This window comes from Dermacentor andersoni, chromosome 1 (genome assembly GCF_023375885.2).
Source record: "Dermacentor andersoni chromosome 1, qqDerAnde1_hic_scaffold, whole genome shotgun sequence".
Lineage (NCBI taxonomy): Eukaryota > Metazoa > Arthropoda > Arachnida > Ixodida > Ixodidae > Dermacentor > Dermacentor andersoni.
The window spans coordinates 286,607,854-286,620,995 of NC_092814.1; the positions used below are offsets into that span (position 1 = coordinate 286,607,854).

The following is a 13,142-nucleotide window of genomic DNA, read 5'->3' on the forward strand; positions in this document are numbered from 1 at the left end:
GCCGGCGTGAGCTTTCGCGTGCTAACAAGCGCACGGGTGATTTGGCCTTGAGAGTGGGCGGAATAGCTCATACACCTGTGGCGGCGATGACGCCAGCGCTTGACGAATTTTTGTTACGAGCAGTCGAACTTTCGCACGAACGTTATTCCTTGATATCAATAGCTGCTCGCCGTCTTGGTCTTCAATATTTGCACTCGCTGCGTCGTAGTTTCGGCCGGTGTCATGGGGCGTCGCGTAAACTTTTATTGTCACTGTTGATGTTGCATGCTCATGGCTCGCGCGTTCGATGATTCTGATGGCACTCGGTACAGCTGGCAGAGCACAGCGTCCCTGGCCTCGCGAACCTGGTAACGGTCGTCGCGATGAAGGCGCAAAAGATCAGCAGGCGCACAGCCAGTGGCTTCGACGACTCGGGCGCCATGGCATCAGGCTCCCGATGAGACCCACGCCATCCTGTGGCCTCGCGAGCCCCAAAGCCGTCGTCGTTTCGGTGGCGAGATACGTCCGTACTCGATGCTCTGATCACTTCGGGGCCTACAGTATGGGTGTGGCCGCAGAAATCTAACGCGCAGCGGGACGCGCTCATTCTCGATATACAGTCTAGCCCGGTTATAACGAAGTCGGCGGGAATCGGAAATCACTTCGCCATATCCGCTATTTCGTAATATGTGGACTATTAAAAAGAATGCAAACATGGGAATGGGAAATCGAAATCCCTTCGTTATAACCGCTATTTCGCTATAAGTGGCTTCGTTATAACCGGGCTAGACTTTATATGGGAGTCGATTGTGAATATATCGAACTAAGTGCGTATTTCAAGATATTTAAAAGTTGTGTGTCCATTAAAATGTGACCGCCTCCAAGTTAGTCTGAAGCTCACGTTATTAGCGCCAAGGTATGTCCACCTCGCCTAGGAACACGTCTGCAAAAATACCACGTTCGCTGCGCTCATCACTTCTTAATAAGAAAGCTGTATTGTTTAAAAAAAAAGAAAGAAAAACAAACGAAGAATGCATGTGTATAGGAGTGCGCCTTGCATTAGTTCCGAGAAATATAAGCACACAAAATCTACAGCGAAATGCGTTGCCGTTCCAGTTAATAAGTTTCCGTGCTGTGGAAAAAAAAAAAAAGAAAACAGCAGGATAAGTTCTACCTTAAACGCATATGCATTTGACGGCACATTTGGAGTCGGCATTCATTAAGATTTATCCTACGGACACGGTTTCTTTTAAGAGGTTACGCACTCAGTGTTTGCTGACTTCAGTTCTGCAAGTACTTAAACTAAGGGATTCAAAGTCGCTATTTAAACAGTTAATGAGCAGAATTTCGTAAAAAAAAATCATGTCGGTGATTATCGGGCAAAATGCAGACGTCCACCGCTAATACAAAGCTTGGGCAATATAGATTATCATTTTGTCTGGAATCCCCCCCCCCTATTTCTTCTGATAAAGTCGCCGCAGAAACACGCACCATATATCTTTGTGCAACCCTTTGTGTAATGAGCATTGCCTATATACGGGGTGATCATCCTTAAGTTTATCGCAATTTTCGAAACTCGCCTGTAGTATATAGCACTATTCTTGTCCTTCAGCTGGATTATTCGCAGAGGCGGACATTACTAGCTTGAGAAATCGAAACACATAGTCAACTAATTAACAAGAATGCACTAATTGACGTCTTATTTGTTACGTTACGACACATATTGCAATTTGCGAATTGTAGCCGGTGAGCTTTCTAGACCTATCCACTTGAAATGAATCTTCTGGATGACATCAGTTTAGAGACAATTATTTCCCAAAGTGTGGGACGAAAACATGGGCGTTCCATCTACTCTATAGCTTCAATGCATCAAAGAGCGTTTCGTTAAAACAAGTAAGTGGAATAGCAGTACATTTTTACGGCGAGGTTGATGGCACATATCTCCAAGCTGACGTCATTTTGTAAATTCATTCCAAAAGAATACGCCTTGTAAACTCACCAGCTACAATTTGTAAATTGCAATATGTGCCGTAAAGTAGTTAAGAAGTTAATGAGTGCATTTTTTTTCATTTGTTGTACATGCGTTTCGATATCTCGTGCAAGTATAACATCCGCCTCTGTATAATCCAGCTCAAGGTCTAGAATTGTGTTACCTGCAAGAGACGATTTTTAAACATTCATAAAAACTTCAAACTGATCACCCGGTATATATATATAAAACTTTTCAAAATTAACACGGAAGTGATTACGCAAAATATTCATCCCACATAAAGTCGGATGGACGCGGCACTGCATGCTGTGTTGTGAGGTTTTTTGAAAGGTGACACGACGAAAAGCCCTCGTCGGGTGCGTTTCGAATACCGCGAGCTGACAGAAACGCGCCAACCTATACAGGGTGTCCTAACTAACTTTAGAAAGAGGTTAAATATATGCGAATACCACGTAGCTGGACAGAACCATGGTAATGTTGTTTGTCGTCGCTTGGAGATACTCAAATCATTTTTCCTTCTGCCTAATTAGATAATTAATATTAATTAATTGTTCAACTTCTCAAATATTATAGTTCGATGAAAAGTGTCAATGAGGAAAGTGTAGAGCGACATGAAAAACACCCGATGCAGCATTCTGTTGCTCAATACGTGCTTCATAAGTGTTTTTCCGAACGTGAAAGAAGCCTGCAGGTGCACGCAAAATTGCCGCGCGACTGGCCGCTCAGGCACTTTGTGCGTATTCGCGGGCTTCTTTCACGCTCAGAAACACTTTTATGTAACACGTATTGAGCAGCAGAATGCTGCATCGGGTGTTTTTCATGACGCTCTACACTTTTCTCATTGACACTTCTCATCTAACTATAATATTTGAGAAGTTGATTAATTAATTAATGTTAATTATTTAATTAGGCAGAATGAAAAAATGATTTGAGTATCTCCAAGCGACGACAAACAACATGGCTCTGTCCAGCTACGTGGCATTCGCACATATTTAAACTCTGGCTAAAGTCAGCTGGGACACCTTGTATACCACAAGCTGTTGCATATTGATCTTTAACATCAAGCGGTTTTTACGACAAGAAGCGTGAAGACACACTTCTTTTCTCCACGTATGCATGGAAATGCTGCCTTCAGAATGTAGCAGGGACATTTAAACTAAAAATAAATAAATACATAATAATTTTCAACAAGTTGCATCATGCCAGTCGGTAATTAAGAACAGTCTTGCTTAGCGATACCGTACCTGTGCGACCTGCCTTTGCGTCTGAGGAGGACAAGGGTGAGAAGCCTAAGCGGCAATCGCGACGGCGGCGGGTGACGGAGATGCAGGTGCCTTCTTCAGTTGTCGTGACAGGAGGCTCTCCGCTGCCCGCTTAGGCCCTTGGGATATACAATAACAAATGTATCCTTTGATGCCAACTGTCCCAACCTTGGCGCTAGATCATCTGCGTTTAAAAGGAGAAAAGAGAAACACTGCTGAGGCCTTTCAGTATAACGCAGAAGGTCTTTTCACAAAATATTTCTTGCCAAAAGAAGATTGTTCACCGCTGGCTTGCAAGTAACGAATTACATGTCATTAATTACTCGTAATAAATCACATTTTTGATAGTTTTGTATTTATAGTTTGCATTTTTAATAAGTACTCAGCTAAATGCAATCACTTTTTTCAGTCATCAATTACATGTAACCACAGGGTTCGTACACCACCTTAAACTCCTGGAAAGTTCTCGAATTTAGAAAAAAAAATATTCAGGGGCTCTTGAATCACCTTGGAAATAAATGTGTTCCTTGAATGCCTCGAAAACTGGAACGGCGGGCGACTTTTGAACCTTCAAAGCAACAAGATCTGCATCGGGGCTATGCCATCGACGCTGTCTACCATGAAACGATCTTCGATATTTTCTTTTCAGTGTTAAAAAATTCTGGGGTATAATACCCCAGAATTTTTTAACACTGAAAAGAAAATATCGAAGATCGTTTCACGTATACGTGCCAAAACCACGACCTGATTATGAGGCATGCCGTAGTGGAGAACTCCGGACTAATTTGGACCACTTGGGGTTCTCTAACGTGCACCCAATGTACGGTACACGAGGTTTTGGCTTTTCGTCCCTACCGAAATTTGGTCGCCGCGGCCGGGATTCGATCCCGCGACCTCGTCCTTAGCAGCGCAACGTCAAAGCCACTACGCCACCAGGGTGGGTACTTCTTTTCAGTGTCGCTAAGCGATGCAGTGTGACGTGCCCACATCCAACGACTGGGTTCGCTAAATTGCCATTGCGTTTGTGGAGCTAGACGTCGAGCCGTACCACTATTTTTGTTGTTTTGCTGGTTGGTTCACGTCATGGCTCCATTTTCGAGCCCTGGGCTCTAGAATTTTCTGGCGAATAGTACGTTTCAGCCATTTGGCTTTAATCTTTGGCTGAAGCTGGACACCACTAGCTATCTTGCTGGAAGGCGATTGGCATCAGTATAATAGAACATTCAACTTCGAAAAGCCCTTTAAAGAACTTGAGGCGTGTGTCCGACTCGGCAGCTGCTCAGCTGTAAGAAATTGCAGCTAAGCAGAAGGATATTACACTATTCTTCATTTTAAGAGCACGAATAACGGTCCGAATAAGGGGCCTTATAACGTAAAACTACTCCAATTGCAATTTCCTGACGTCAAATTCATGTAACGGCCCGGGCGACGCAAGTATTGGGCGGTGACCCGCGGCGTTGTTTGAACCGCCCACTCAAACGCTCTTCTCATTTATAGCAGCTCACTTTTGTGGGCTCTTAAAGCGAATAGAAAGAGGACCTAACACTAAGGAAAGGACCTTAGTGTTGAAGCAATGAACGACAATCTTATGGGCATCATTAAGGAGTGTGCAATAGAAGTCGGTGGTAACTCCGTTAGACAGGATACCAGTACGCCAATGTATGAAAGCCTCTAACCCTACAGCTAGAGTAGAAATGGCAGAACTTTCCAACTTAATCAACAAGCGTAAGATAGCTGACATAAGGAAGTATAGTATTTATAGAATTGAGCATGCTCTCAGGAATGGAGGAAGCCTAAAAGCAGTGAAGAAGAAACTAAGAATAGGCAAGAATCAGATGTATGCGTTAAGAGACAAAGCCGGCAATATCATTACTAATATGGATAAGATAGTTCAAGTGGCTGAGGAGTTCTAGAGAGATTTATACAGTACCATGAGGCACCCACGACGATAATGGAAGAGGGAATAGTCTAGAGGAATTTGACATCCCTCAAGTAACGCCGGAGGAAATAAAGAAAGCCTTGGTAGCTATGCAAAGGGGGAAGGCAGCTGGGGAGGATCAGGTAACAGCAGATTTGTTGAAGGATGGTGGACAGATTGTTCTAGAAAAACTGGCCACTTTGTATATGCAATGTCTCATGACCTCGAGCGTACCGGAATCTTGGAAGAACGCCAACATAATCTTAATCCATAAGAAAGGGGACGCCGAGGACTTGAAAAAATTGTAGACCGATATCAGCATACTTTCCGTTACCTACAAAGTATATACTAAGGTATTCGCAAATAGAATCAGGAATACCTTAGACTACTGTCAACCGAAGGACCAGGCAGCATTTCGTAAAGGCTACTCAACCATAGACCATATTCACACTCAGGCACGTACCCAGGATATTTTTCGGGGGGGGGGGGGGCAACCCAAGGTAACTTTTCTGTACCCTTACTAGTACAAACGGTAATAACGCCCGCCATTCGCCATAAAGACGCGTAAACCCGCCAAAGAAAAATGACATAAAGTGTATCTCACAGGCGTACCTGTGAGATACACATCTCCTTTACTGGGCAAACAAGGAACCACATCAAATGGACTGACGCAGAAAAGAAGCCCAGGAAGAACACTGCCAAGAATTAAAAAAGTGAAAGTGTAAAATGAAGATTTCTTTGGTAGTATACAACTTAAAAAAAAACAGCAGTTGAAACCAAGACACCCGGCCCACGCAGGGTTGTGTTACTCTGCCAGCCAATCACAGAAGCAAACAAAATCGTCGTCCTGCGTTCTTTTCAAAATGGCGTCGTACATGATACCTCCGGAGCGTCTGCTGTTCTTGAAGAGTCCTTTCATCGACGGAAGCGATGAACGATCGGTATCGCTTCCGTCGGTAGTGGTATCGGTAGTGGTATCGTGCAACAGACATGGACAAAGTGTATGGAGTCTGAGCATTTCACTCTTCAAAAGTCTACCTGCCATGGTTGCTTAGTGGTTATGGGGTTGGGCTGCTAAGCACGAGGTCGCGGTATCGAAACCCGGCCACGGCGGCCGCATTTTCGATTGGGGCGAACTGCGAAAACACCCATGTACATGGATTTAGCTGCACGTAAAAGAACCCCAGGTGGTTCAAATTTCCGGAGTCCCGCACTACGTCGTGCCTCATAATGATATCGTGGTTCTGGCATGTAAAACCCTATAATTAATAAATTAATCTGCAAAAGTCTCTAGAACAGTTCATTTCACTGGTGAGCCCGTTTTACTCATCAAACTTCACTGCCAACTGAAGTGCAACTTGACAATATACTGTATAGTTGCAGCGAAGCAAGCATTTCAGTTCGATAAACAATTAGGCATCCGCCATTGCACTATAATAGGCGAGGGAAAACGCATAAATTTACGCGCTAATAATTTTATTTTTGTGCGTACCGCCTGATTTGGGTAACAGGAAAGTTTGAAGTACGAATTACTTGCAGCCTCGCGGAGGAACACTGGCTGGCGGTTATGAGTGCGTGGGCGGGGCTTCGCTGTAGACTTGAGTTGTATCCGACTATAGCAGCGTTTTTTTAATCAGCTCTAGAAGAATTATAGAGGGATATACATTTGCGGAAAAATCACAGTTCTTTTGGATTTCTTGTTTACTGCTCTACCAAGTTGAGTGCCACAACCGACTCGTACTGTTATTTGGAATGTTGCGTAACAATGCGTGGCCACCAGTCCCGTATAACCGTCTAGAGCGCAGGAGGCTGCGGTTATAGACGTACTGCGCCCACCGCGGAAGGTTAGAAAAACACCTTCATAAGCACAGCAGAGAAGTGGCTACGTCAGGTGGCTCGACTGATAACTGTAGAAGCGTCATTCAGAGCACACGGAATTGTTCTCCACTTCCGGCGGCGTTTTCTCTACTTTCCTTTTAAATAAAATTATGTTGACCCATCAAGATTTTCATAAACAGTGGTTAAATTTGTTAATATTCGCTTTTTCTTCCTGTTTGGCTGTTGCCTTGGCTCTCTCCCTTAGTAGATCGCTTAATTTCTCAACTTCTTGCGACTCTTGTTTCCAGTTGCAAATTTTGCACGAAAAGTGCTGTACATTTAGAGAAAGATCTGACGAGGTAACGGGTGGCAGTCATATTGCTTATGGGTTCAAGAGGAAGCTTTAGCTCGGGTGCTCCTCTATAAGCACACGTAAAAGGAGAATTCGTTTTTGTAGGCAACCACGGCATCAAATTTGACGAGGTTTGTTGCATTTAAAAGAGAAACTTAAGATCTAGTGACTGTTGGTTTCCAAATTTTTATTTAGATCGTCAATTTGTTATTAAAAAAAATTGGCAAAAAATCAGAAATTTTGAGAAACCGAAACTATAAAGTTTTCAACTCTCTAATTCAGCAAGGAAAAATAATATCATAATTCTGTAAATTGCAGCTGATGTTACATATAGAGCGGACAACATTGATATGTTACACATGAATCTAAAGAAATTCAGTAATATGGAAATGTAGCTTTTTCTGAACCCTTGTACACAACGCAACAAATTCACTTAAGATATAAATTGACGTATCGTATTTGTCCGCTTTGAATGATCTAATGGGTGCCCTGTACAGAACCGCGGTGTCTGTTTTTCATGCAGAGCTATTAATTTATAAACTTCGTGCGTCTATTCTTTTTCGAACTTTCGAAGTTTTGAAAATCCTTTTCACAAAATTCAGGCTATAAATTCTAAAGAGGAAGTCTACCGCTTCCTCTGAAGAAGCTTAGCTCGAGCCCAGCTCCAACGCGGCCTATTCAAATACATGTAAAACGCAAATACGTTGTTTTGAGATAACCCCTGGGCCGATTTTAATGCAATTTGTTGCATTTGAGAGAGGAAGTTAAATTCGGGTGACTGTTGGAAGCGGAATTTCGATTTACGGCCTCAATCTCGTTAAAAAGATTTTCAAAAATTCGAAAGTTTGAAATAAAATAGCACGAACTTTATAAATTAATAGCTCTGCATCAAGAACAGATATCGCGGTTCTGTAAACGGAATCCACTACATCATTGGAAGCGGACAAATTTGATATCTTACGTGAATTTCTTACGTTGTGTACAAGGGTTCCGCAAAAGCTGTATTTATATATTACTAAATTTTTTTTCAGATTCATGTGTAACATATCAATTTTGTCCGCTTTAGATGTACTATTAATTCTATTTACATATTTGTTATGTCATTTTTCTTTGCTTAGTTATAGCGTTGTAAACTTGATAGCTTCATTTTCTAAATATTTTCGATTTTTGCCAGTTTTTAATAAAAAAAATTGACGACCTAAGTCAAGAATTCGAAACAAACGGTCACTAGATTTTAAATCTGTCTTTTAAATGCAACAAACCTCGCCAAATTTGGTGCAGTGGTTGCCCAGAAAAACGAATTCTCCTTTTACATGTATTTAGATAGGAGCATCCGAGCTAAAGCTTCCTTTTAAGGGTCATTGCAGGGTTTGATGATGGACGCTGTTTCGCATTATTTTATTTTCCGCCTTATCTAACCCATATTGCAGGTATATGGTTCCGAGGATCTGCCACCGTCGCGGCGAGCAGTCACTCGAGCAAACAATAAACAAAAGGACAAGTTAAACGCATCTGGCGTTTTGTCCGGCCGCAACTTTCCAGCAACCTTTCCTGGCACATGCATGTTGACATTATATGTAGCAATGCCAATCGCATGTTGGGCTATTTGCGCCGAAATTTCTCATGTGCTCCATCGTCACCGAAACTCTCTACAAAACATTACTTCGCTCCAAACTATAATACTCATGCGCCATTTGGGACCCGGCTAACATTACACTCATAAACAGCATAGAAGCCATTCAAAATCTTGCAGGCCTTTCGTCTTATCAAACTGCTCCCGTTATGCTAGCGTTAACTCAATGAAAACAACACTTGCCAGAACTTTCTTTCCGTCGTAGATGCTTCCGCCTTTCGCTCTTCCATAAAATCTACCACCACAACCCTTTGTTAAAAGAACAGCTTATCACCCAACCGTCATACATATCATCTCGCTCTGACCACAGTTTCAAAGTTGGTGTGCCGTCTTCACGTACTAAACTTTCTAGTAATGCATTCATCCCTAGCACAAACAACGATTGGAACTACCTTCCCGCCACCGTAGCAGCCATCCTGGATACGGACACCTTCAAAACTACCATTCATGAAACGCCACGTTGAATATGTCTTTGCATCTTGCACAATTTTTTTATGTTTACCCACTCCTTTCTGTAATGCCTTTGGGCCTTAAAGCTATTTTAAATAAATAAATAAATAAATAAATGAATAAATAAACTCGTTTCTCGTGCATACAGACCAGCTGACTACGAACCGAATCCCTTTCCTGGTCCCTGGATCAGTCTAAACAAAGAAGGTTGAACTAACGAAGCAACAGCAATGCGCGTTACCGTTCAATAGGTGGTGACAACTGAATGCACCTCGAGTTAATCGCGCGGGCACCGAATCAATGAGAAACCAGGTCTTCACACCCCAGGAGATGCTGATAACTACAGCCATCCAAAAGGAGTGAAAAAGGCAGCAAAATGTTGACCGCCACCAGCTGTGAAGTCTCAACACTGATTTGGCGGCGCTTTAGGAATGTGTGTGAAGAGTGGTGGCGTGGGCGGAGAGGGGGGGGGGGGGGCTATGCCGCTTAATTTCGCCCCCCCCTTGAGTACGTGCCTGTTCACACTATCAATCAGGTGATACAGAAATGTGCGGAATATATAACCAACGCTTACATACAGCTTTCATTGATTACGAGAAAGCCTTTGATTCCGTCGAAACCTCAGGAGTCATGCAGGCGTTACGGAATCAGGGTGCAGACGAGCCGTATGTAAAAATACTGAAAGATATCTACTATAGCGGCTCCACAGTTACCGTACTCCTCCATAAAGAAAGCAACAAAATCCCAATAAAGAAGGGCGTCAGGCAGGGAGATACGATCTCTCCAATGCTATTCACAGCGTGTTTACAGGAGGTATTCAGAGACCTGGATTGGGAAGAATTGGGGACAAAAGTTAATGGAGAATATCTTAGTAACTTGCGATTCGCTGATGATATGGCCTTGCTTAGTAACTCAGAGGACCAATTGCTATGCATGCTCACTGACCTGGACAGGCAAAGCCAGAAGGGTGGGTCTAAAAATTAATCTCCAGAAAACTAAAGTAATGTTTAACAGTCTCGGAAGAAAACAGTTTACGATAGGTAGCGAGGCACTGGAAGTGGTAAGGGAATACATCTACTTAGGGCAGGTAGCGACAGCGGATCCGGACCATGAGACTGAAATAATCAGAAGAATAACTATGGGCTGGGGTGCGTTTGGCAGGCATTCTCAGATCATGAACGGCAGGTTGCCATTATCCCTCAAGAGACAAGTGTATAATAGCTGTGTCTTACCAGTACTCACGTACGGGGCAGAAACCTGGAGGCTGACGAAAAGGGTTCAACTTAAATCGAAAACGACGCAACGAGCTATGGATATAAGAATAATGGGTGTAACGTTATGGGATAAGAAAAGAGCAGATTGGGTGAGGGAAGAAACGCGAGTTAATCACATCTTAGTTGAAATGAGGAAAAAGAAATGGGCATGGGCAGGACATGTAATGCGGAGGGAAGATAACCGATAGTCATTAAGGGTTACGGACTGGATTCCAAGGGAACGGAAGCGTAGCAGGAGGCGGCAGAAAGTTAGGAGGGCGAATGAGATTAAGAAGCTTGCAGGGACATCGTGGCCACAACTAGTACATGACCGGGCTAGTTGGAGAAGTATGGGAGAGGCCTTTGCCCTGCAGTGGGCGTAGCCAGGCTGATGATGATGATGATGATGATGATGATGAAAGCGAATAGCACTGCATATCTTGACATGTTTTTCTTATCTAATTGGCTGACAAAAGTCGAGAAGGACGCAGAATTGGAGACGGTTTCGGTGGGACCGAGCTAGCGCAGTGAAAGCAGATAATCGGATGAGGAGGGCAGTGCCGGCGTCTGCGAGACTTGCTTCTCCCTGCTTAGCTTGCTATGACTGGTCGAAAATCGCGGCGGAGTGCAACGGAATGTTAAAAATGCCGCTAAAGCGGATCCTCAGCGGAGTTGGCAGAATGAAGTCGTAACATGCCGAAAGGGATCTGCAACGTTATACTACCCCACAAACATTTATTATACGGAAATAAATCCGTTTTCCCCGGCAGTTCGGTATCCAATGCCAGATCGATCGCTGGGCAGACATATTCTATTCCTTTCGGGACGGGGCAGTCTCCGACTATAAAGAAAGAAAATTGTGTTTTGTTCGGCATAATAATCCATGTTTAATGCGTACACGTAGCTTTTACTTGGTGACTTCTCTCAGTTTTGCGACGTCGCGTGACAGGCAGTTGAAATAGGTGCAGCCCGATTAACATTTTGACGAATCGCGCCGAAGGCTAATTGTGAGAAAGGCGTAGAATCGGAAAGCAAGAATTTTCTTTTGTTCGGTCTAATCACGCATATAGTAAGCGTCCACACGCCATACCAAACGTAGAGTTTTCGCGGTTTTCGAGACGTCGCGCCACAGACAGGAGAAGTGATGGGATGGCCCGGAACATTTTAGGCCAATCGTGGAGGGCCGACTGCAGAAATGGAATACAGACATTTCGGAATACATTTATGTTATAGCGCCCAAGGTTTGCTTCCTTCTCCTTGAATTTTGGCCTTCGGCATCCTTGAAACCATCGAATTGTCCTTGAATGTTCAATCAAATGTTCTGCACGAACCCCGAACCAGGTAATTTATTGACGAGACAAGGTGTAACAAGCGAAGGAGCTTTGAGCACTTGAATTTGGCGGGCACTACACCTGTGGTCGCGCAACGCAGTAGCCTCGCGGGTGCGGATTCACCTCATCAACAGATATTGGCCGACGAATTGAACAGGAACTGCTATGGCTCGACATCTATAGCCACATCGGATTGATTCCAGAGAATCACCTACCGACGATTTTTTTCCCCCCCAACGTTTCTTTGGCCCTACCGGGATCGCCTTTTCCGAGCCCATGCAACAATGAAACGCTGAGCTTAATAGAGCGCCCAGACTCGAGCGTCGCGACATTGGGTAACCACAATCGTGTGCAACGTGTTCGTGCATTACATCACCGCCCTTCCATGTGGCGCGCACATCGAGCGAGTTTTCAGCGTCGCTGATCATGGCCTCACAAGAAAACGAGGGAAGACGACCGGCGAAAATTTCGATGAGCAATTGTTAGTGGATATAAACAACGTGAGAAGGGCTGTGGAGGGCGAACTAAAGAAGAACCCAGCTCGTTCTATTTACTGTATATGTGCAATGTTAATAAAAGTAGGAAGGAAGTTAACGTAGAAGTCGTCGACTACGTTTTAATAACCCAATTAATTTCGTGGGGAAGGAATAGGCCACATTAATTAACTACACTTTCGAACGAGGTAACAGCAATCGATTAATTTGTTTTTTCCCCTGCCACGTGTGTGCAAGTCGGTTCACCGGCGCGAGGGCCACCTCAACTTTGTCGTAAGGCACGAAACTATGTTACAAAGGTCGTTAAAATGTGAAAAAGGAAAAAAAAAAGCGAGGAAATAAGAAAAATAAACGTTTTATCATTACAAAGGCAAGATTATTTTTCTCGCGAGAATGATCAGGACCCGTATTCACAAAAGCGCTTACGCTAGAACAGTTGTAAGAGAATATTTTAGCCAGTCCTGATGGCGGACATGCAGTGTTTATGCTTTTCTTTTACCTCGAACACTTAAAAAAAAGCCTGCAATGTTTACTCGAATTACGTCACTACAGATAAGTTATTGTCAATAGGTTAATTATTTCAATAATGAACCTAATGGCAATAATTCAATCTTTAGTAACAAATTTTTTTTACGACGTCCGTTTATATCGGAAAGTTGAAG

The 13,142-nt window shown here is 43.5% G+C and overlaps 1 protein-coding gene and 1 long non-coding RNA gene across 6 annotated transcripts in view; one reads left to right on the forward strand and one right to left on the reverse strand.

Annotated features, from left to right (window-relative positions):
• LOC140213731 (uncharacterized) overlaps nt 1–13,142 on the reverse strand; it is a 550,291-nt gene that overhangs the window by 169,718 nt on the left and 367,431 nt on the right. For both annotated transcript variants that reach the window (XR_011890656.1, XR_011890655.1), the window contains one exon: nt 3,214–3,415. The gene's annotated coding sequence lies outside the window, so the exon portion shown is untranslated. The remainder of the gene's footprint in view (nt 1–3,213; nt 3,416–13,142) is intronic.
• LOC126547795 (uncharacterized) overlaps nt 1–13,142 on the forward strand; it is a 44,186-nt gene that overhangs the window by 2,619 nt on the left and 28,425 nt on the right. The window lies entirely within an intron of this gene.